General features: G+C 44.1%; 1 long non-coding RNA gene across 1 annotated transcript in view; it reads left to right on the top strand.

Annotated features, from left to right (window-relative positions):
* Positions 1 to 23302, top strand: part of LOC144819797 (uncharacterized) — a 232469-nt gene extending 209167 nt beyond the window's left edge. The window contains exons 5-6 of the long non-coding RNA XR_013607570.1: positions 88 to 163; positions 23092 to 23302. This is a non-coding gene — a long non-coding RNA (uncharacterized LOC144819797). The remainder of the gene's footprint in view (positions 1 to 87; positions 164 to 23091) is intronic.
* The last annotated feature ends 2494 nt before the right edge of the window (positions 23303 to 25796 follow it).

A 25796-nucleotide genomic window follows, 5' to 3' on the forward strand; every position in this document is an offset into this window, starting at 1 on the left:
GAAGAGTTTTGTAGAAGTTAGAACATCTTACTTGCAATGAGCGCCCTATTTTGCAGATTAACATATCTCTTTCTTTTCTTTCAACAGGTTCCATTGTCCATGAAGATGATGCGCAGCACCGAAGATCCGGAAACTGAACAATGAACACCGCATCAATTATCAGGTAAGCGACCCTGGATACTGGATTGCAACCGCTGGAAGTACGGAAGGCTAAGCACCTTCTGGAAGCGGGTGTGGAATTAAATACTCATGTCATACCCAAGATAGCCACCACAACAAAGATGGCCGCCACATTGATGTATGTGTAGTGTTAAGTTGTGCCGTTCCTCTTTCCTGTAACAAATCCTAAGTGCGAGATACTCAAAGAGAAGGCTCGAGTCTAGTGAGCTTCGTTTTAATACATTCTGCTGCATCGCTTGTTCTTTCGCAATGCTTGTATACACAACAATGAATTCCAAGATGCAGATACATTTACCTATGACAATACCATGACATTCCACATCAATCAGTCTTTTTTTTTCTGTTTCATTTTAAATTCACAATGAATACCTCTCAATATTTTATACCATGAAGCATTGTATGTTACAAGTCACAACAAACATAAATACGTTTTTGGGTCCCCCTCAGTACAAGGTTTGGATGGATGTCACAGAGCCCGTATTGGGATCGAGACAGCTACTCGCAAAGTGGGGTTGGTACACGGGCCACACGTTTTTTGCTGTTGCAAACGGGCCCGAAACCCCTTTGCAACCGCAAAAAATGGTCGTACATCTGGCCCTACATTTAGCAAGTGTTTTTCTCTGGGAAGTCTTATTTGTTTGTACCCAAAATCAATTTTTTGTAATATGGTAAGAACATTTTATGTCTTAATGAACAACTCCTTTTCCTGTGCTATCATATGTTTCTATAGCATATACTTCTCACTCCTCTATTCCCGTGGCTTCCCCTCCCTTGACCATCGATAGAGTCCGGCCACCATGAATGCTATACTGCATGATTTATTACCCATTGAGATTGTGTATTGTCTTCAATTAATATGACAACATGACAAGACTGACATCTATTTCCCCACACCTAATTCCAGTGTTTGTGGTATCTTTGACAGCTTCGAGTAGCTTGTCGTATTTTGTTGCATCCTTTGTCAATTACTTAGATTGGCAGGCACATTGAGGCATGAAGCAAAGAAGTGAAATATGTGGGAAGTATCTCCCTTTGCATGGACTTGTGCAAGCACAGCACTTTGTGCAGGTAAATATTCCTGCTTTTTTGTACACTGGGGGAGACGCTCTTACCGGCACTGGGGCTGCTGCATCCAGGTCACTCCACCACAGGCTCCTCACTCGCTACTGCTTGCCCCCGCCGCCGCAGACCATCCGCGGCCGCTGAGAGGGGCCGACAGCAAGCCAAGACTACAACTCCCAGTGTCCACTGCTTCGCGGGGACGCCGCCGGACCGCTGGGGCTTCCGCCCGGAGGCTTATTAGAGTCAGCCCTTCCCTTGGTGGAGCGGGGAGACGCTCTTACCGGCACTGGGGTTGCTGCATCCCGGTCACTCCACCACAGGCTCCTCACTCACTACTGCTGGCCCCCGCCGCCGCAGACCTTCCGCGGCCGCTGAGAGGGGCCGGCAGCAAGCCAGGACTACAACTCCCAGCGTCCCCTGATTCGTGGGGACGCCGTTGGACCGCTGGGGCTTCCGCCCGGAAGCTTATTAGAGTCAGCCCTTCCCTTGGTGGAGCGGGGAGACGCTCTTACTGGCACTGGGGTTGCTGCATCCAGGTCACTCCACCACAGGCTCCTCACTCGCTACTGCTTGCCCCCGCCACCGCAGACCATCCGCGGCCGCTGAGAGGGGCCGGCAGCAAGCCAAGACTACAACTCCCAGCGTCCCCTGCTTCGCGGGGACACCGTCGGACCGCTGGGGCTTCCGCCCGGAGGCTTATTAGAGTCAGCCCTTCCCTCAGTGGAGCGGGGAGATGCTCTTACCGGCACTGGGGTTGCTGCATCCAGGTCACTCCACCACAGGCTCCTCACTCGCTACTGCTTGCCCCCACCGCCGCAGACCATCCGCGGCCGCTGAGAGGGGCCGGCAGCAAGCCAAAACTACAACTCCCAGCGTCCCCTGCTTCGCGGAGACGCCGTCGGACCGCTGGGGCTTCCTCCCAGAGGCTTATTAGAGTCAGCCCTTCCCTCCGCGTCGCGGGACGCGCGCGGGCGTCACCGGGCAGAGCCCGGGCAGAGGGCGGGCCATCTGTGGCCATCAGTGGTCAGAGGTTGTTGGGTCGGGCCACCCCTCTTGGCTGCAGGATGGGGACGCGCAAACTGATTCCCATTGAAGGTGAAGGTAAGAACGCAAAGGTGCCCCGTAAATCAGAGACAATCATTTCCTATTTAACATCAGCTGTGGGGCCTCTAAACGACCAAATTGCCAATGTAGAGAAAGAACTGGGACTTGATCTGTCTACGGAATTAGTACCCCCTCTGGATGCTGCAATGCGATTGAGTACTGCTCCCCCTATCCCTTTAGAACCAGACATTATTGTAGCCAAACGGCAGCAGGGAGTCCTGAATAGCCCGGTTCCTGTAGATACCTCTCAGAGATACAGTCCAGGGGGGACAAAGTCACTTGATAACGCTAAATGTGGCAGTAAAGGTAATAATAGGAAGATTCCCCCTATCTCGTCTAAAGGGAGAGAGGATAGTACAACGAACCTTAGTCTCCCTGCTAACGTGAAGGACTTGATGGAGGAAATAATTGTATCCCGTTTGGAGCCTGTACTTGTGAACATTGGGAAGGACATAGTGGATTCTCTAAACCTTTGTGTCGCAAATATTGTCAAGAAATGTGAAACTATTGATAATTTCCTGAAGGAATTTAGGGCTCACCTTACAGGCTTCAAGGATGGTAGTGCCATGGGCGAGACTAAAGCTGTGATGTCTAGGCAGGAAATGGACATGCTACCCGCCCTGGGTACAGACACGCAGACCCTACCTGAACAACAGATACTCCAAGAAAAAAGGACAAAGATAACCATGAGGGCCCAACAACATCCTATACCTCTTGAGCCTGCACATAGAAGGTCTCTAGTCCAGGACTGTCATATCTCTGATCCCTGTGCCCCAAAATTACCTACATTGCATCTTCCCCCTCAAGCAGCCCCTTTAGTGGTAATTCTGACTGGAATTCCTTCTCTAAAAAATGGTGCCGTGGAAAAGGAAAATGAACTATTGAACAGAACTAAAAGGTGGTGCACGCAGTTTAGTAGTGGGAATATCGATATTGCCGCAAGTATAATTACTGCTAGAAGGGTTGAATGGGTTGGGAAACGGAGAAAGACTATCCCAGGAGACTGTGTGGTTGTTAATTTTAACAGAGCAAATATTGTGAATACTTTGTTGTGGGATGGTTCAGAGCTCGATGGACAAGGCATCAGGCCTTTACCTCTAGGCTATTTTTATCCCTTATCTTTCTACTCACAACCCAAATTACGGTCACCTAATGTCCCACAGATTCAATGCACCACCCTGAATGCCAACAACACTAAATGTCACTCAGATCAATCTCAGCAGGCTTTGCTGAGGGCAGATACAATGAACACTGCTGGACAGACTACTGTAGGGCATTGCCCAGAAATAACTTTAACCAATAGATTTTCAGCCCTGTCGAGTTTGGACATAAATGATTGACAACTATCCACTGATACAGCCGACATGGCCGTTATAGAACAGAACAGGCAGGTAATACCCTATTCTTCATATAAGGTAATCAGTTGGAATGTGGCAGGTTGAGAAAGAAAGTAAGGGATGACAGATGGCTAAATTTTGTGGTACAATATGATATAATTGCTCTACAAGAGACCTGGGACTCTAGTGATCTTTTTTGTCTAGATGGTTTTTGTAGCTTTCTAGTAAAGGCTACACCGGGACTGGGAGGAAGATCTAAAGGTGGCTTGTGCATTCTATCTTCACTTAAACTCCCAGGCACATTCAGCAAATTGGGGATCACCTCAGCTAACCTTCAGGGCCTGGAATGGTCTCGTCCTAAACACCTAACGACTTTAATACTGAATTTTTATAATGCCCCAGAGAAGGACACACAGAACAGACACCTAAGTACTTTGGTTACTTTTTTAGAAGAATATAAGTCATCGCACACTGCTTTATTCGATGTACTTTTAATGGGCGATTTTAATGTACACCCGTGTGGGTGGGATTGTCTGGCTAAACAACACATAGGCCCTTCTGGTTCAATTTCCACTCACTTTGAACATTCTCCACAAGGTGAGATGCTGGAAGATCTACTGGCCATTGTTAACCTATATGAAATTGAGGGAACTTGGGGGGAGGACAGGGCCCCGACTTTTGTAGGCAGAGATGCTGAGACAGTAATTGACTTCATCTTTGTCTCTCCTGGCGTAATATCTATAGGAGCAACCCTTGAAGTTGTCGTTTCGACTTTCAGCAATCACAACCCCCTTGTTTTGTCATTACTCAAGGGGGGTGATGCCTACAAACATAAGGATAGTGCGGAACGAAATCATGATAAACTTATTCCCAAGGACCAGGGAAGGAGGCTTAATTGGGCCAAGGTGGTCCCAGACACTTTTATGCAGGACTTAGAGAGCAAAGTAAAAGAGGACATGGAAATATGTCTAGATCGTTTGGCAGATGGTAAACAGGTCATTAACTCATTCACTAATATTTGTGCACAAGTCAGACATGACTTGAAGTGTAATAAGAAGAGGGACTGTCCAGATCTCCCAAGGTGGTTTGATGAGACATGCTCAAAAACCCACAAAGAACTATTATACGCATTAAAACAAAAACCTAGAAATCGGGAGCTAGTGGCTCCACTTAGAAAAAATTATAAACTTGCCATGGCTAACCGCAAAAAATGCATTAAAAATGAGGCATGGGAAAATCTTATGTCAATAGATGTTCTTAGAGACCGCTCTAAATTTTGGGCTGTAATTAACCACCCTTACTTCGCAGGCACAAATAACTCAATTATGGATTCTGTGATCCCAGATGAGATATGGGTTGCACATTTTAGTAAAATTTATAACAGTGAGGAGGACTATATTCCAGTGACGGACCCCACTCACAGTTTTTTAGCCCTCCGTTCGCCGTTTAAAGAAAATTAGGTTGAGAGGGCCATTGTGGAAATGACGAAAAATAAGGCGCTGGGCCCAGATGGTGTGCCCGCTGACCTCTATAGGAACCCATTGGAGTTTTGGACTAAGACGCTTACAAATGTTTTTAACTCCACAATTACATTGGGGTTTCCTTCGTCTTGGTCCACTTCTTCTATTATACATGTGTTCAAAAAAGGAGCAAGATCTGACCCTGCCTGTTACAGGCCGATCTCCCTGATTGACTCTGCCGTTAAAATCCTGGGCAGAGTCATCCTGCAGAGACTCGGAGAAAACCTAGAGGAGAGGAGGGTCCTTTCCGAACTACAATATGGGTTCAGGGCCAAAAGGGGTACTCTCGACCAATGCCTTAACCTCCACATGTTAATTAGCAAATACACCGTGGCTAAGGAGGGTTTGTTATACATGGCCTTTATGGACCTATCATCGGCCTTCGATCTGGTCAATCGCACAAAACATTGGACTATTTTAATTAATATAGGGATAGACCCACCATTGGTAAGATTTTTAGCGGCCCTGCACCAAGACCTGAGAGCTTCGATTAGAACCAACAGCGAGGGAGGAAACACTAGCTCCTTTACATCGAAACGAGGTGTTAGACAGGGGTGCATTTTGGCACCCCTCCTATTCACCCTTTACATAAACTCCCTTGAATCAACCTTGAAAGGGTCTACACCAGACGTTCCACGCGTGGGGGACTATGTAGTCCCAGTACTCCTCTACGCAAATGACGCGGTTCTACTGGCCCGCACTGGGGTAGGGCTGCAGAGACTCCTGGATGATTTTGGGGAATTTATGTCCTCCCTGGATCTACAGATAAATAACAAAAAATCGCATGTCATGGTAGCGGGGAAACGCCCCAAATCAGCTAAAACAAGAAAGTTTTATTGCAATGGGGAAGAGATTTCTAGAGTTCCGGTTTTTACTTATTTGGGCGTCATTTTTGATGAAAGGGGCACTTGGAGGCCACAATTAAATGCTAAAGGCATAGCTGTCACCAGATCAACCTCTGCTCTACTGAGCTTTGCAAAACGGTTAGGGTCACGCCCAATAGAAGCCTTGCTGACAGTCTACAAGTCAAAATGCCTTTCTATAGCTAAGTACGGTGCTTCCATTTGGGGATTTTTACCACTAAGTAAACTTCAAGTGGTGGAAAATAAATTTCTCAGATCTCTGTTAGTGGTACCCCAATCTACCCCAGTACTTTCAGTGCACACAGAGCTGGGTCTTGGTTTCATTAGTAATCAGTTGCAGATGGCACCACTTATCAGCTGGGTAAAGATCTGACTGAACTCGGAAATTAGTCTAAACCACTCCATCATTAAAGATTGTATGGCACTGGATAAAGTTAACAAAATCCCATGGTAAATGTATATTAAACATACTTTTTATAAACTGGGAGGCCTGATCTTTACACTACTCCGAGCTCGATTAAGAAGGGCGATGTTGCATGGATCAAGGAAAATTTTGTGGGCCAAGCGGAGCTGGAACGGGAGGCAGCAGAGGTTCAGAAACCGGGAGTCAGAGCTAATTACATCTTGCAGAATACCCCAAAAATGGAACCCTATTTGAACATCGTTACACGACCCTTCCATCGTAACCTCCTTGTGAGATTTAGACTTAACATCATCCAGTATTCCCTGGGGAACTATACAGTCTGGGGAAAATTAGATTCATCTATCCCCTGTAACTGTGATAACTTTTCAGATCAAACATTGTTGCACTTTATCATGTTTTGTGGCCACTATGAAGACTGTAGGAAACAGTTCTTAGTTCCAATTCTGAGAGAAGCAGGCTTTATACAAGTCCGGCCTGCACTCCGCTACCTACAACTTCTGGGTAGCACTAGAGTAATATATGGGGTCGCAAGCTTCTTGGTCGCAGCTATGCGTATTAAATCTAAAAAATTGACGCCAAAAGTCTAAAATGTATTTTTAATTGTAAAGTAATACCTCTAAAGATGAAATGCTCCAGCCTATGTAAATATTGAACCAGATTTTTAAAATGTAAGAATTGTTTTTTAATATTTGAACTGTCTTTTTACATATGTGATGTAATATGCTTTTATGATTTTAAGTAATCGAATAAAGTATGCTTTGACTTGACTTGACTTGTATACTGCTATTCTTATACACTGAATGTGAAAGGAGGCTGACACTTAAGAGAGCATGTGTGGCTCTGTTATTTGCAGAGCTCGTGGATTGAGTTCAAGCACTGAGCCTATCTATAGACTGCACGAATTGTTCCTGAAAAGTGGTGAAGATGCTTCCTCTACTCCTTAAGTTGCCAACAGCCTCTAACCTCTAACCCCAAGAAAATATGACAAGCTTGAACCAATGTGTAGAGTACCACCTGGCTGTTACTGTACATTCTGACCACATCTCACCCCCAGGGGATAAATAAAGGGTGGAGAAACCGCTTGAATTCGCTCAGTATACACCCGTTCATGGCCTCCGAGTCCCATCATTGTCAGTGCTGTGACCTGTGGCCCCTCCACGGGCCTGTACCTTAGCAGGCTCTTCACTGGTGATAAGGATGGTTACAAACCCTGCAGGCACCATTGAAATGGCCCTGCCCGTGGCTGAAGGAAAGCTAGATGGGCCGCTTGGAGCATGATGTGCAGAGTGTGCCCCTAGGCTAGTGGTCTGGCCTTCTACTTAGCTCCACCTGCTTGGCTCTCCATGAGGTCTCATCATGTCTTGCTGCCCCGGTGTGGTACTGAATGCTGCCGGATTTGGCCTATCACAAGTTGGGACTGTGCTCCTGTGGGCCCCTGCACTGATGTAAATAGGTGTGAGGTGCCACCTCCTGGCAAGAATGAGAACTGCACTGATTCTGCTGTGGGCTCCTGCATAGTAAAAGTGAGAGAAAGGCACCACCTGCTGGCAAGATCGAGCTCTACACTATTTCTACTGAATTCCTGGTCAGTTATTCTCCAGGGACTTTTCTGATCATGTGGGCCGTTTTTGCCTCCCTGGAAGACTGTTAGGCAGTGTCCACAGTTTCCCTTGTCTTCCTGGGAGAGTATTGTGGCCACCGCCTGAGTGTGTCAGGTCAGGAGTCTAGGAAGTGACTCCCAGTGCATCTCATGTGTGGCAAGGATTGCAGACAGTGGTGCTTGCCTCAGTCACCGTTTTGGATACACTCAATGGTGGAGAAGGAAATTGTCACTTCAGGCACTCGTGACCACATGTGTTTTGGCCCAGGTCCTGCAGGCTGTTGGAAACTTTCTGTCCCTTGGCTAAAATCTGCATGATGTTGGCGCAGCAAAAGGCTCCGTCTTCACCACTGCCCACCCCACTTACTCACTCATCAGTGCACAGCATTGCAGCTATTCAGTGAGCTGGTACACCCAGGACAGCCGTGCCACGTAGGTGCTCATGGTTTGGGAGACTGCAACATTACTTTTGCGCCACACGCTGTTGATGAAATGGACTTTGATGCTGCTGTAGCAACTTCATACCAGAATTTTGATCCATGGCTTAACCCAAACTACAAGAGGTTTAAGCTGCAACAGGCTCGGCAAATGGGCGATGTATTCTATGCTACCTCAAGAAATTAGTGAGAAAATGCGTCAACACTGACCAACCCAACACAATCAAGGCACAGCTAATGCAGAGTTGCAGGTCATCAGTCCTACTGTGGCTAATTTTGCACCAGTCACAAATCACCCTGGATGCCATCCTGGTTCTGGCACTTTTGTATGAGCTGGCAAACAGCCGAGCCTATGGCATCGAGGTGGCTCTGGCAAGGATGAAACTGCCTGATATGGCTCGCATTGTGAAGGTAAAGGAATAGCAAATGGACACCATCCAGATACACTCTGCTCACCCTCGCACCCCAAACACTTCATGGCAACTGGAAGGCAAGTGAGGCAACTGCCTTGCACACAAAAAGCCGGATATCTGCCTCCCTCGAGGGCATTCATGGTCACACTGTGGGCAACTGAACCACTCTGCCAAGGTGTGGTGGATAGAAAGGATACTTCTGAAATCAGCAACTAAAATGAAGCTGAGGGCTGCCCTGAGACAGCTGTCAATCGCTGAGGAGGAGTCCGAGAGGCAATCTTAAGGGTACAAGCCAAGGTTCTATCCTGAGCTCTACGACGATAATGATAGTGAAGTGTTTACCGTCTCCTTTGTAGGCAAAGAAGGCAACCGGAAACACCCTCTGCCCATGTGTACAGTGGAGATCAGAAGCACATTTAGAAGGGACCTCATAGCCACTGGAACCTCGGTCAATGTCATTGTTACCATTCAGCTTGATAGGATAACTCCACACACCAAGCTGGCTCCCACAGGGCGAGGATATACACATACGGGACACAGACCTGCTGCAGCTAATAGGAGTAGTAGAAGTGGTGGTGGTGAGCATAGGAAGGTTGACACAGGCCCACTTCTAAGTCACAGAAGGTGACACTGGCACCGTCCTGGGCTGCCACACAGCAGAGGGCCTGGGGCTTGTCTTCTTTGCAAGACAAATCCACGAGCCACGTGCTGTCACCATCATGCTTTAATTCCTCCAGCTCTTTGAAGGGCTGGGATGACTGAATATCACCAAGGTGTGGCTGCACCTTGATAACAGCATGAGGCCCACAATACTCCACACTAGAGAGTCCCCTTCCACTTGTGGCTACTGATGGAGTGGAAGCTGTGGAATCTGTACCAACTAATAGTGATTGAGGTGGTCACTAGCTTTACACCCTGGGTCTCACCACTAGTAATTGCACCCAAACCCAATAAGCCTGGAGCCTTTCGGCTCCGTGTGGACATGCGGCTTCCAAATAAGGCCATTCGCCGAGAACGGCACATCACTCCTACTATGGATGACATTGTGGCAGACCTGAACAACGCACAGGGGTGCTTGAAACTTGACCTCAATTCCAGATACCACCAGCTGGAGTTGGAACCAGTCAGTCGCTAGATAATGACCTGTATACGCCTCTGTAGTTAGCAGAGGTTAAACATTGACATATCCTCAGCAGCAGATGTATTTCAAGACACTGTCTTTGAAACCCTCTCTAGCCTTGTAGGAGTTCTAAACATCAGCAAAGACAGCCTGATCTTCTCAGACACCCAAGGAACATCATGTGAGGCTCTGGGCAACACTGAAGTGTTTGGCAGACGGTTGGCTGATGTTACACAGGCAGAAATGTTCATTTTTATGAGGATTTGATTGAATTCTTTGGGTATATATTCTCTACGGAAGAGCTGAAAGCGGGCATGAGGAAAGTGGAAGCAATACAAAAAGCATCGGATCCCCAGACTGCCACAGAGGTGAGGAGCTTCCTTTGGATGAAGAACTTAGCTACCATGTCTAAAACCGTGATGGCCCTGACAAGGACTGACTCCATGTGGGTGTGGAATGCTTGCAATTACTTGGCATTCTGCCAAGTGAAGTATGCCCTGCTGTCAGATTCCACCATGGCCTACTTCAACCCGAGATGCAAGACGGAACTGGTGATGGATGCTAGCCCCAGAGGTCTGGGAACTGTTCTTTTGAAGGAGAAGAGTGAGGGCTCATGGATTGAGACCGCATAGGGCATAGGCCAGCAGAGCATTGTCAGACACTGAGACTCAGTGTGCTCTAATAGAACGAGAAGCCCTGCAATCAGATGGGGTTGCCACCACTTCCATATTTACTTGTGCAGACAGCAGTTCATCACAAGCCACTTTTTACAGGAATGTCTTGACATGCTCCCCGTTCCCAGATCGAGTTGTGGCCGATGCAACTGCGGCCTTATTGGTTTGGTATAGTATATCGCCCTACGGTGAACAACCCAGCTGGTTATCTGTCTCCCTATCCGCAAGCTCAACCCAGCAGCTGCATTAAGGCTGAAGAAGATGAAGGGCTAAAGAGTTTGTGAGCAGGGTTGTGCGGGAAGAATACCCCTGAGCCCTGCTGATCGAGGAGGTCAAGGAAGCACCATCGCAGACATGAGCCTTTCCAAGACCAAGGAAGCACTCTTAGGAAGCAGCGGTGGAACTTCTTAGATGGTGCCAGGGGGAAATAGCATTTACAACGCTGTTTCCACAACGCAGTGCTATTACAACACGATCGTTACAACCGCATTGTTAGTACGCAATCCCTTTACATCGCAAGTCATTGCAACAACTTGCTGTGGGGGGCGCAAAGGTTTGTTCCGCAAACTGTAGTATGAATAGTAAATAATACTATTCCTAAGACAGCGGGCCCCCTACAGCAAGTCGTTGTAATAACTCGTGATTTAAAGGTATTGCGTACTAACAACATGGCCGTTGTAACAACCGCGTTTTAATAGCATGTGATGTAACTGCATGAGTTGTAATATGCTATATTTGTGCCAGGTCGCTAACTCAAATTGAACAAGCAACAATGACCTAGGTCTGGAGGGTCGGAGATAAACTGAGCACCAGCAGTGAAGGGCTGCTGCTAAGAGGGAGGCAACTCACAGTGCTCCGTTGTCTGGGCCTGGTTTGTCGACTCGGTGCATCAAGTGGTGAAAACCAAAGCAAGAGTTCAAGACAAGGTGTGGTCCCCAGGGATAGACACTATGGTGGGGGAAAAGTTGCAGTGCTGATACTGATGTACAATCTAATACTGAAGGAATGATGTTCCTGAGGGAAGGGGAGGAAGAAAATCTAGGTCATGAAAACTGAGAGAACACATTGCTGGATCTGATTGCTCAGAAGCAAGAGCCCTCTCACAACCAAGTGGGTGTCATGCGTCATGATCGGGTAGCTCCTTGTTGGCCTGGTGCTGCAATACCCATTGGGCCCCTCAAGGGACTTTTTGCCAGAGGTTTTTCGAGCACCAGATGCCAATGTGAGCATTAGGGTAGAGGTGCTTTAGGTGTGAATTGGTGTAGTGTGAGCTGTGAATTTAAAAATAGCTAATAGATACCCAGTTAAATTCAATAGGTGGGCTGTCACTATGATTAAAAATCAATGGGTGGCTGAATGTAGAAGTCATGGTCCTAGCCAGCTCATAAAATAGTGTGTGTGTATGTCAACATGTTTCTTGACTCAAGTGTCTCTATCGATCTGAGCAATTCTTCAGGACTGAAAAAAGGAAAGCTAATCTACTTGTGATTGGGAAGAATATGGGTAGGATTAACAAAAAGTACCCCAAACACACAACCAAATACTTGCAGTAAGGTATACCTGGGGACGTCTAAAACCAGACCCAGGAAATAACAAAAAAAGAAATGTACACCAATACAGTAAATATACGATGAAGATACATAAAGGGTCACATGACCCATTACCTACAAGACTTCCACTGGCTCCCCGTCAAGAAGAGGGTCACCTTCAAACTTATCACCACGCCTACAATTCCCTCAACAACATTGGACCCAAATACCTCAATGAGAGAATATCCTTCCACATAACCAAGAGGAAACTCTGCTCCGCCGACCTCGCCCTGGCAGAGGTCCCCCGCATCCACAGAAACAGAACAGGAGGGAGAGCCTTCTCCTACATGGCAGCCAAAACCTGGAACGAGCTCTCGGTGAACATCAGACACTCCTCGACTCTGTACACGTACAGGAAGCACCTCAAGACCTGGCTCTTCGGCTGCCCCCACCACCACCCCCTTCCCTAGCACCTTGAGAACCTCACAGGTGAGTAGCGCGCATTATAAACCCCTTATTGATTGATTGATTGATTGAAGGGTGTTCACTAGTCACACCTGTAATGAATACAAGTAGTGGGATAAATCATTCCATGGCACCTACATGTGTAGGTTCAGAGTGGTTCAGAGTGGCATGACAAGCACACATCTAAACAAGTAGGTGACACACAAGTATAGTGATGCAGAAATCATAAATTGAATATAAGACCAGTTTAGCTAATGTCTTCAAATTGCGGCGCCGCTTACCTATGTTCGATAAGCTACTGACTCCTTAGGTGATTTATTTTTTCTTATCCATCTATAAGTTTCTGAGGTGGAATTTAAAGAGCACTGAATTTCGCTGTGGGGTCCTGGTCAATTGCGGTGTAGTACTTATGATCAACTAGGTGGGAGAGGCATTCATTGTTATAATCGTTGGGAGACATGATAACTATTGCCCCACCTTTGTCTGCCTGTTTTATTGTGATGTTTCTCTCATGGCTAGAGATTATATTGCCACAAGTTCTTCACTGGACATGTTCTGGAACACAGTGCCATGGTTAAGAGCACCCACTCCTTTTAATACTGCCTGTTCGTTAGTTAAAAACCCATGAGAAATCATGCCTGCCTCTGGGGTGATTTTGAAGGCGTTCTGTAACTTGTCATCTGCCTCAAGGTAGCCTTTGAAAAGGACAGAGAGCCTGATTTTAGGAAAGAAATTGTATAGTTGGCATGTAAGGCATAATTTGTCTCCCTAAGGTATGGGAACAAAGCCAAGGACGTTCTGGAGGTACTTGGTTTCAACTGCAGATAATGTCTTGGTAGATAAGTTCACTGCTGTTCTTGTTCCTGTGGATTTTGTTCCTGCCATTTAACTTTCTCTTGGCCCCCTCTTCTTCTTCCTCTGCCTTTACCCCAACACCTGTCTAAAAAAGTGGGATGAAAGTGTTGTGGGAAATTCTGCTGGGGGGTTCACTGCCACAACATCGATGTAAAAAATATTGATGTTAAAAATATTGAGTACTTAAACAGATAAGTACAAAAATATCGACTAAAAATATTGATCTAAAAAATATAGATGTATAAAATATTGACTTTTATATAAATATATACTAAAATAATATATATTAAATATGTAAAATATTAAATATAATAACAAAATTAATTTAATATACGTTTTAATAAAATATAACATATAAACTTAATAAAAAATAAACACACAAACATAAGGATTTATACATATATTTACTTTAAAACAATTAATAAACTATTATTTTTAATTTATGTTAAAAGTTTAAAATAATATAAAAAATAAAAATATATATTTATGGTTTAAAATACAAAAAAAAAAAACTCTATAATAAATTAAAGCATTAAACTATTGGAAAAATATTTAAACTTAAAGAGTGCTACTGTAGCATAAGTGTTTGATAGCGATGAGGTAAAAATTACTATTCCCACTCCATTGAGTGCAACAGTAGGGAAAGGGCTGGCTAGTGGAGTGGTAAAAATCACTATTCCTCCTCCAGTGAGTGCAACAGTAAGGAAAGTGTTGGATAGCGAATGGGCAAAAATTACTATTCCCACTCTGGTAAGTGCAACAGTACAGAAAGTGCTGGTTAGCAGAAAAACAAAAATTACTTTTCACACTAAAACAGTTAAAAAATGAATTTAAAAAAAATCATAAACAGAAATAAACAGATTTCAAAAAATATAACATGTAATATATTAAATATATGAGACAAACACATATTATAATATTAATTACATATAACAAAAAACCTACAAATATTATATTAAATAAAATAATAAATACATTTATTAAAAATCTTTTAAACTAGAAAATATTTACCAACAAAACAATTCACTACAACACAAATGTATTTATTTTATTTCCTACCCTATAACACCACACCAATAACAAAACACTTTAATATTTTTATTTAAAAGTAGTTCCATAATTATTATACCATTAATAAAAAAACTATAAACATCAATCAACTAGACCCACTATAACACTATATTATCCACAACACACATCTAAGTTAAACTATAAAATATTAAAACACAATTAAAACTTATTTTTAAATTAAAAACTATTACTATTAACAACTAATAATTAAACAATCAAAATGAATGTAATACTCACCCTTTACCCCTTTGAAAGTAAAAATAACACACAAGAAATAAACAATTACCCAAAATAATTATCAAATAATTAACAAATATATATTAATTAAACACAACTTACTTCCCACTCTTTACTCCTATAAACACAACAACACACACCTAAAATCAATTACATAATTGGCATAATAAATTACCAATTAATTAAATAAAATTAACAACCAGTTATTAATTCAAAAATTAAAAATAAATTACTTCCCCACCCTTTACACATAGAACTACCACAACACACACCTAAAATTAACTACACAATTACCATAATTGATTACCAATTAATTAATCAAAATTAACAACCAATAAATAATGAATAATAAATTACTTTACACATTTAACAGTATAACATCTCAATTAAACAAATATTAATAAATAATCAATACATTTAATATAATTAAATTACTTCCCAAACTATTCCCTTATAAACCCACAACCCACTACGGAACTAAAAAGGCAAAATTCATTTTTTTTTCTAACTACGAAAAATGTAACACATATATTAAAAATGTAAACAATTCTTATACAAATAAACATACATCACATACATATGAAATATATAATAAAATACAAAACGTTAATAAAAAAAGAATATTTTTTAACAATTATATTTTTGGAAGGGATATTAAACACTTTGATCTTTTTAAAATCAATATTAGTTACCTTAAGTCGATATTCTTGACCACGATATTCTTGCTGTCAATATATCTGAACCACGATATTAATGACTCGATATTTGTGCAACTCGATATTTTTTGCTCGATGTTCGGTTTCTGCACCCTGCTGGGGGCCCTGAGGAAACATGCGGTAGTGTTTGAGGAAACATGGGGTAGTGTTTAGGCCACATGGGCGGAGATCCCTGATAAGGGGCCATACCATAACCATATTGTGGAGGTGGGGGTGGGTGAGCCCGTCTGTCATCATTGTTATCCCAACTTTCTGAGCTTGAGTTGCTGCTGAAGGAGTTGTTTCTTCTACATGTGGAATTACCTTAATCTGACTAGGTGTCACCTCCTTTTGTAATCATCCCTGATGTAAGGATAGACTTTCTCCTTGTCAAACTTTTTAATGTCTTTCTGAAATTTGGTGATTTATTTCTTCATCGGAAAGTCTTTATGCTAAATATTCTAATTATTCATCTCAGCTAATTTAGCCTTGTATGTGGAATTTGAGATTCCTGTTTTCAGCTAATTTTCTGCTATGTTGACCTTGAATAATAAAGTTTCATATAGTCACTTGGCTGTGTTACTATTCAAGATAAGTCAATCCCCGGTGCGCTACCAGGCATTTGAGACCATTTCCTTATGAAATGGCATCTTCCAAGGAGATGCAAGGGTGCGTTAATGACTAATAAGCCATTGGGGGGAATATTTGCCCTCAAATACTCTGTCATAATTGCTCCATGGAATATTATGCTTACATGTTTTTTTAAAGATTGCATGGAGTTCCATTCTTTATTATGGCTGCCTGGGAGAGTAGTGCACTCAGCCCCTAACACGGGGTTGGTTTTGAGGATTTCTGTTACCACAGTGTCTGCAAAGCTGTGACCTTTGTTGTTGTCCATTGTTAAACTTTGTGTCACTACCTGCTTGAAGGAGTAAGGGAGTGTCAATGTTAGAGACAGGGAAAGCAAGAAGTTGGGGTACTAGACACAGTGTGTGAAATGTCACATGTGAATTTGAGAGCAGCATTGCTAATTCCTACAATGTCAAAAACAAATGTTCCATGGCTGAACCGCCCTACATGAACCTAAACACAGAGGGGGACTAGGAGCGTTTTAAGGTCCAGCATACAGGCTCTATAGGATACTATGTAATACAAAAGGTATGCAGTTCCCAAGGGAAGGGGAGGAGGATTGCCCAGAATCAAGAAACATCAGACACTCGAGTGGGTGTCCTGCTTCATCATTGGGAAGCTCCTCTGTAGGCTGGCATTGCAATGCCCAACCGCCCTGGTAGACCTCTGGGTAAGAGTACCCCTCAGTGGTCCTGTTACACCTGACTCTGACCACCTGTTCAGGGCAGTTGCTCTCCCCTCGTGCAGCTCCGTCATTACGCCTCTGCCCCCTGGGCCTTCTGGTCTCCAGGTAAGTTGTTCAAGGTCTTCCTCCACCTACAGGCTCCTGCCTGCGTCTCCTCCATGGTGGTCCAGTGGGAGAGCCTTGCTGTTCTGCTGGTCTGCTTTTCCAGCCTTTCGGTGTTCTCTGCCTTGGTGTCTGTCTGTGCCTTGTTGACCGTTTGTGCGGTTTATGCCTTGTTGTCTCTTTGTGCCTGTTTGGCTCTTTGTACCTTTTTGGCTCTTTGTACCTTTTTTCCTTGTTTTCAATGTTGCCTTTTTGCTGTTTCGCTCCCTTTCCTGCTGCTGCCCACACGGCCCCTCCCCATGTTTTCCCACTCCCGCCACCCACCTGCTCTCCCTCCCCCTGACCCCTACTTAATGTCATCCGCTGCGCGACAGGATGAGCAAGACCTTTGACCTCCTGGTCAGGGAAGCTGCTCTCCCCTCGCACATCTTTGTTGTTGCACCTCTTCCCCCAGCACCCTCTGGTCTCCAGGTAAGGTGTTCGAGGCCCTCCTCCTCTCACAGTCTCCTGACTGCACCTCATCACAGCTGGTCCAGTGGGTGAGCATTGCTCTTCTGCTGGTCCCCTTTTCCAGCCTTTCTGTTTTCTCTGCCTTTGTCTGTTTGTGCCTTGGTGTCTGTCTGTGCTTTGTTGACCGTTTGTGCTTTTTATGCCTTGTTGTCTCTTTGTGCCTTTTGTTTCTTTGTGCCTTGTTGTCTCTTTGTGCCTTTTTGTATCTTTGTGTTTTTTTTGCCTGTTTTTCACGGTTGCCTTGTTGCTGTTTCGCTCCCTTTCCTGCTGCCGCCAAAGGCAAGCTTGTCTCCGCCAGTCCGTGACCCGACCACGACCAGCGCCAGGGACCCTGTTCTTCACCCCCCCGCTGCGCCTTAGCAACCCTCCGCGCACACATCCCCGGAAGAAACAACAGCTGCAAGCTGTCGACGCCGAACACAACCCAAGGCCAGTTCCTCTGCCGACACTGCTGCTGCACCTTCACCCACCTCTGGACCCCGACAGCTAACACCAACCCATCAGACGTCAGCGCACCCAAACTCCTGAGCTGCATCCTCCTCAATGTTCGCTGCCTGCACAGACATGCAGTAGAAATCTGGGACCTCCTCAAAACCCTCGTGCCCGATGTCACCTTCCTCACAGAGACCTAGACCAACCCCAGCTCTGCACCCTACATCGCAACTGCCATCCCTGACGGGTACAAGATCCAGAGGAAAGAACGCCCAAACCATCCCGTAGGTGGCCTCGCCATCATACACAAAAACTTCCTCCGACTCACAACTGCCATCTCGAACAACTCCTTGCCCCCCCCCATGGTACACATTCACTTCCAGATCCACATCATCCCCAGAACCACTCTACACGGAACTCTCGATGAAAGAACCTCCTGGATAACCGCCCCATTCATTAACACCATCACAGACCTTATCGCGCCCCAGGTCCTTGCCTCCATGGACTACACACTCCTCTGAAACCTGAATTTCCACCTTGACAACCTCAGGGACCCCCAACTCAACCGCCCTCCTGGATGACCTCTCCAACATTCGACTGAAGCAACTCGTCACCACCCCCACCCACAAGGCAGGACACACCCTTGACCCCCTCTTCGCAGGAGGAACCAACATTCACTTCAGTCACACCACACAACCCCTCTGCGTCCTCTTCTCCTTCTGGAAACCCACCGCACACAAGCAACACCATGCCCCCACGCAGAAACTGCAACAAGATCACCAAATAGCACCTGAACTCCACCCTCAGCCGCACTACTCCACCCGCCATGACTGACACCAACTATGCAGCCATCGAACTCTACAGATGGATAACCGACTGCACAAACACGCTCGCACCCCTCTAGTACTCCAACAGACAACACACCACAAAAGCTACCTAGTTCACCACAGACCTCTGAGAATCCAAGTGCACGTGCTGACGACTCGAGAAAGCATGAAGGAACAGCAATACCATGGAAGCACACGCCACCTACAGGACCGCCATGACAGAGCACCACCAACTCTTCAGATCCAGGACTCTGCGACGAACAGAACCAAGGCCCAGACCCAACACTGGCCACCAGCAACGTCACCCAGCCAGCCATCACCGCCTGGACCCCTGTCACCACTAAAGACACCGCAAAGACAATGAGGAGCATACACTCCGGAGATCCCACCAACCCCTGCCTGCTGCACATCTTCCACAGGGCCACCTCTGCCATAACACCTGAACAACGAAGAACAATCAACTGCACCCTCGGAACAAGCACTTTCCCCAACTACTGGAAACGTGCAAAAGACAAACCACACCTCAAGAAGCCCTCCACAGACACGAGTGACCTTAAGGGCTACAGACCCATCTTTCTCCTCCCCTTCGCCACTAAAGTCACAGAGAAGATCATCAACAACCATCTCCCAAACTTCATAGAATCCAACGCGATCCTTGACACCTCTAAATCCGTATTCTACAGTAACCACAGCACCAAGATCACCTTCCTAGCCACCACGGACAACATCTACACACTGCTTGACCAAGGCCACATGGAAGCCCTCTTTCTACAAGACTTCTCAGCAGCCTTTGACACCATCTCCCACCGCACACTAGCCAACAAACTCCACAACGATGGCATACAGGGAACTGCCCTAAACTGGCTTCGCCTCTTCCTCATCGGCCAAACTCAAAGAATCAGACTCCCGCCCTTCCTCTCCGAACCCACAGAAATCAGATGCGGAGTACCCCAAGGATCCTCCCTCGGCCCCACACTCTTCAATATCTACATGGCCCCCCTCGCAACCATTGTCAGAAAACACAGACTCAGCAATAGTATTCTATGCTGACAACACCCAGCTAATCCTCTCCCTCATCAAGGAACCTGATATCACCAGACACAGTGTCCAGGAAGGAATGAAGGACGTTGCATCCTGGATGAACAGCAGCTACCTGAAGCTCAACTCGGAGTAAACCGAAGTCCTCATCCTCGTGTCTACCCCCCTGTGTGGGATGACACCTGGTGGCCCCGCCCTCTGTAACCCTCCCACACCCACACCCACAAACCAAGCCCGCAACCTCAGCATAAACTCGACTCCTCCCTCACCATGAACTGACAGATCAATGACGTATCCTCCATGTGCTTCTACACTCTCCATGTACTCTGCAAGACTTTCAAATAAATCCTCCCTGAATCCAGAAAGACCATCACCCGCACACTCATCAATCAATCAATCAATCATTGAATTTTAAGCGCGCTACTCACCTGTGACGGTATCAAGGTGCTCATAACCATCAGACTGGACTATGGGAATGCCCTCTATGCCAGAATCAACAAATCACTACTTCACAAGTTCCATACCACCACAGCCAGACTAGTCCTCAGCGTCCCACAAGAAGACCACATCACCCAGCACCTACTAGACCTCCACTGGCTCCCTATTTAAAAAAAACTACCTTTAAGCTTCTCATACACGCCTACAAAGCCAAAGAAAGAATCTCCTTCTATACCCCCAAGAGAAACCTCTGCTCCGCGACCTTGCCCTGGCTGAAATGCCACGCATCCACAGAGGCAGAACGGGAGGAAGATCCTTTTTCTACACCGCGGCCAAGACTTGGACAAACTCCCCCTCAGCATTAGTAGAACCCCTGTAGTGTAGTTCCTATATCCCTAATAGGCTCTGCGCATTGGAATAACATACCCTATAGATTTGACATAGGACTGAGGTCAGTATGTCTCTATCGAGTATATTAAACTTAATTATGTGTGTGCCAGCTAACTCAGAGGTCACCAGAAACTTTCTCGAATAAAGAAGAAGGGATTAGTCTCTGACAACAGCTTAAACATGACAAATTTGTTTCCCCTAGAATCTGAACAATATCTTCAGAGTCGTGGAAACAATAGATAACAGGTTCACTCAGTTAATTGTGCATGCTTTGTTTCTACAGAGTTGCATAGAAATAGAGAGTCGGGCGTTTCAATAAAAGGGGTTTATTGAACAGTCTTATTTCTCATGCAAGAGATATAAACTGCTACAATCGTTAGACAAAGTGCAAAGTATAATGCGTATAGCGTTAAGAGTAATATAAAATAATACTGTAATAGCATTGTCTGTTGCTATGACATATATAAAAATACATACATAAATAACACAGGCTAAAATACTCAACTGGTGCGTCTAAAATACGCCTACCCCAGTGTACCTAACCTAGGTCTAGTACGAGGGAAGAAGTAGGTGCTGCTTCAGCATAGGCTTAGTTTTTGCTAAAAAAGTACCAAAGGTTTCTCTAAGCTCTAATCAGCTCCATACCTTAGAATGAGAGAGGTTGGTATCTCTTTCTCTGGACTCGATTTCCCAACACCCTGCAAGGGGAGTCAGAAACACTGGAGCTGGATTCTCGGCAAGATGATGACAGCGTCCAGTCAGTGTGTCAGCTGGGGAGTTGGCTTCCTTCGGTACTTGCTGTGGCGAGCTGCGTCGTTCAAGTACGTATTCAAACTTCACCGAACCATACCGTGCTTTGCCATAGCAAGTGAAGGTATATTTATACCTTGAAGGTGTTTAGGAATGCCAGTATTGACGTAAAAGTTGGGCATATGAACATCATGAATGAACCCCTAAGGAATAGATGTTCATGCATAATAAATGAGTTCTTGGAGAAATCAATATCCAAGCAAGTCGAAGTCCCTAACGGCTTAAGAGTCTGGTTTTCCAAGAACTTGTTGTGTGTGATGTAGATGAATGGATGGAAGTAGCCATGCCTGTATTTGGGTAGCATGGACTATGCCTAAATAAGGACTGGATTTCTATGCCTATATAATGGCAATGTAAAATATACCTATATAAGGGCATGAATCGGGAAAGTCATACGGAATCTTAATCGATACACAACAACCACTCCACTTTCTTATGTACGATGTTACTAAATTCTAAACATGATAAGATATCTAAAATATGTCTGTACATGAAGTGCTAAAAGCATATTTCAAACACATTGTAAATGATGTATTCAAACGAAAGCATTGGTGCTGTACACATTAAAGCAAGTGTTCATTCTGAGCATATGTCGACATTTTGAATGCTAACTGAATGAATCACAAAAATATACATTTATGAAATGGCTCGTTAATACAGAAGAAAAAGTGCCGAAACCATCTCATTTCATGTCAGATTACATAAAACTGTTTGTATGTGAACAAGGTCAAATATTGTCTCTGGAAGTATTCAGAGAATTCTTGTTCTCTATGAATAGTTCTACTATAAGCAGACTACTTGTGCCAAAAAATGAAAAAAAAAAAAAAATTGGAAAAAAAATGTATCATAGGAAAAAGTTCCAAAGTTAGTACCTTGTTTCTGAAAAATGAAGGTCAAATTCAAAGTCTCTCAGAACATTGTGTGCCAAATTCAAAAGTCAGTTGAGAAAACATGAAATCTTCTATGTCTGTCGACAAAAAGTCGTCTACCATTGTAGGTGAAAGTTTGATTACCTCATTTAGAAGATTAGGCGCACATAGATGTGAAGCATTGCCTTCAGCATTGGTCGCATCAGCAATGTTCGAATCTTATGGTACCTGCACGCCTCTTGTTTCCTTTCATACCTCAGCAGTTGCAATTTTCGTCTGTGAGATCTCAATGAATGCGGTCATCAGAAATGGCAGCTGCTGGGGACAACACAGAGCATGGGCCATTACCGGGTCCAGCAAAGTATTAACATCCGTTGGCATGACTAATGGGAGTGTCGGACAGGTGTCCAGCACGCATTCCAAGAAGAAATCAAACGGTGGAATTGAGAAATTGATTAATCCAATTTCCATAAACTTTTCTATAAGATACTTATGACCCTGGGAAGTTGCCTTATAGTAAATGAGAAACTTCAAACTCACTGGAGGGTCTTATCTCACATCCTTAGGTAAAATAAGTTTTGTAAAGATGTATAAACAAGGAAAAACTTATAAATAGTTGGTTTGGAGAAAGGGTAAATGAGTGGATGTCAGTACTGCAGACAATTAAGAGTTTAAAACCAGTAGGTTCGAACAGCAAGGGGTCGATGTCACTAGAAAATGAATCATGTCACTGTATAGCATAGTCCTATAAAATATTGTTTTTATTATTTTTAGATTTCACATCGTTAATGTCCTTGTCCTGATGAAGGTGATAAGATTAACAAACACCGAAACGCCGCGTCTACTGTTTTTCTTTTGATTGTTACTTTTAATTTTGTACACATTGTGTTGATGATACATTATGTTTTTAACCAACAATTTTATACTTAGAGTGTAACCCGAAGGGAGGAATTAAAATAAATAAATATTATTCTTTTTTAATGAATCTGTTGCCAATGCTCAGTAATTAGTGACACTTGACTCAATATAATGTTTTGTGTTTTTAATATAATTTGTACATTATAGAATTGGGTTTACAATACTGATAAAATTGACAGAATTACCTGTAGTTAGCTTTCCTAGAACCGACAAATATCTCCTTCATGATACCACAGGGTTTTATATTTGTCTCAGCACGCATTCTTCTCCACATAGCAGGCAGCGTAGAACAGGTAAGATGCAATCTTGCCAAATTGGTCTGAATGACAGAAACCATGTGGTATTTAATTCTCGTAGACGAGGTAGTCCCAACATTTGGATGATGCACTCACAACACTTCATCGCCGGTAGAGTTGTCTCCATAGAGAACTGGGTGTCGCTGGTGAATTGGCTTGCCATATCGTAGCAGTAGGAGCAAAAATAGTATCCCTGCAGCGAGTTCCAAAAGGAGGGGCAGTCCGCCAAACACAGAGTGCACGAAGTTTGGAAGGATTCCTAGGACTGCTTGAAAAGGTGCTAACAGTCCGGAAAATAGGGTCTTAAATACATTTACAATACCACTCGTATAAGACATGTTTAAGATACGACTTAACATTTCTGAGAAATGTATAGGGCAGTTTGTATTCAAAGGAGCATGTATCTCGGCAGAAGTCCTCGCAATTTGTAGATCATAGGTCTCTTTGGCCGAGGTCAGTGGCACAGTTTTCTGCAAAAGAATGGCTTTCATTCTGCTTAGAGTATCAATTCCTGTAGAAGAGATGTTCACTGAAGGACATAAAGGCGACTCCCTGGCTGTTTTGGTTTTTGGAAACAATACTTGCATACAGCAAGTGACCCTGGATGACACAGTTACAAGATATGGTATACCTGGCAACATGCCACAGCAGCTGTGATCGTTCAACATGAGGTAACTTCCATTTGAAAGTTGTCCAAAAATTGGATCAATCAGTGCAGCTGGTGAACCTTGCAAGTTGCAGGATAAGTTGTTAGAGGAACCATCGCAGACCCCGTGTAAGTTAATACCCTGACAAAGGAGAGAACCGCTCAGTGCTATTTCACAGTTTGAACCGCTAAGAAACACTTCACGTTCCCCACTCCAACATCTGTGTGTGTATGGTAAATTCCAGGATGTCTTGATGTATTTGTTACCCAACCTTTCATATGTGCCTGCTGGTATGTGGCTTAGGCAATACTGAAATGGAAAATTGTTCCATGTATAATCCATTCAGTAGCTGGTTTTTCTGCTACCGTAAATGGCAATCTTTCCAGTTTTTCAATGCTCAGCACCGTATAGTCTGCTTAACTTTGTGCAAGTTTGATCTTTTTATCAGTCAGATTGAATTCTGAAAACAGTGACGTAGTATTGATTAAACTCCAAGGCACATAGCCTGAAGGAAGGTTTTGCAACGTCCAGCCTAATAGCATGATAGAACGTAGCTGAGACAGACCATGTTGCAACATGACCAAGTCCTGTTCCATGATGTCTATGGCAGAAGACACTATGCTGTCCAATTAATATATCCTGGACAACAGAGTCGTTAACCCATTGTCAACCACAGAGAGTGATTTCTCTAAATGAATATGATCAATTTCTCGTATTCCTTCTGCAGTCTCTGCTTGCGTAATCTTCGATATTTCGTTATATGCAGCATATATACCTGCATATATCAAACGTTTTTGACACAGTTTTCTTGGTCCTAGGAAGAATTCCCTAAGATCTACGCCATCTTTAAGTAACGATAGGTGTTGCTTTACATCCTTAAGTGTAGATCTTTGTAGCCAATCAAGGCAGAGCTTCCCAACACTGTATGTTGTTACTATTCCAGGATGCTGTCTTTGAACATATCTTGGGTCTGGCTTATTGAATGTGAAACCCTTTGTTTTGGTCAGGAATCTCTCTTGACAGTTGTTTGTGTCTGTGGGCCAGATCAACCATTTATTCCAATCAGGATCTGTTCTGTTGTGATGCAAAATAGTATGTACGTCGACCTCCCCCTCTGAAGTGTTGTCACTCTCATGTATAGTTGTAGGTAAGGACGGATTGTTCTTGTCTTTGATCTTGGCTAACCCATGGCAAGACGTCTGTTCGACAGTGTCATTCAAAAACATAATTTGCTCAGGGATGATACAGGCTTTAAACATAGCTTCTACCCCCTGTACCTGCCACTCTTTTGTACCCCAGACAGATTTTTTGTCTCAATGTTGTCTTTCCAAAAGTCGAAACTTAGTCTAGACAGTTGGTCATAAAAGGCTACAGAATAAATCTGTTTGGTATTCGTTAACATACTTTTCATTCCAGTTTTGTTTACATTCTTAAATTAAAATGATTCTGCATTTGATACATTGAACCCTGAAAAGTATGGAAATTTTATAGCAAATGTTTTTGAGCTACCCTTTGGTGGCATTGGACAATGTTCCCATTGGTTATACATTAATACATTTCTAGGACTTGCAGATTTGTGCAAGAAATGATGACCATAATGGTTATAACAATACATTTG

Source organism: Lissotriton helveticus, chromosome 2_1 (assembly GCF_964261635.1).
Source record: "Lissotriton helveticus chromosome 2_1, aLisHel1.1, whole genome shotgun sequence".
NCBI classification, from domain to species: domain Eukaryota; kingdom Metazoa; phylum Chordata; class Amphibia; order Caudata; family Salamandridae; genus Lissotriton; species Lissotriton helveticus.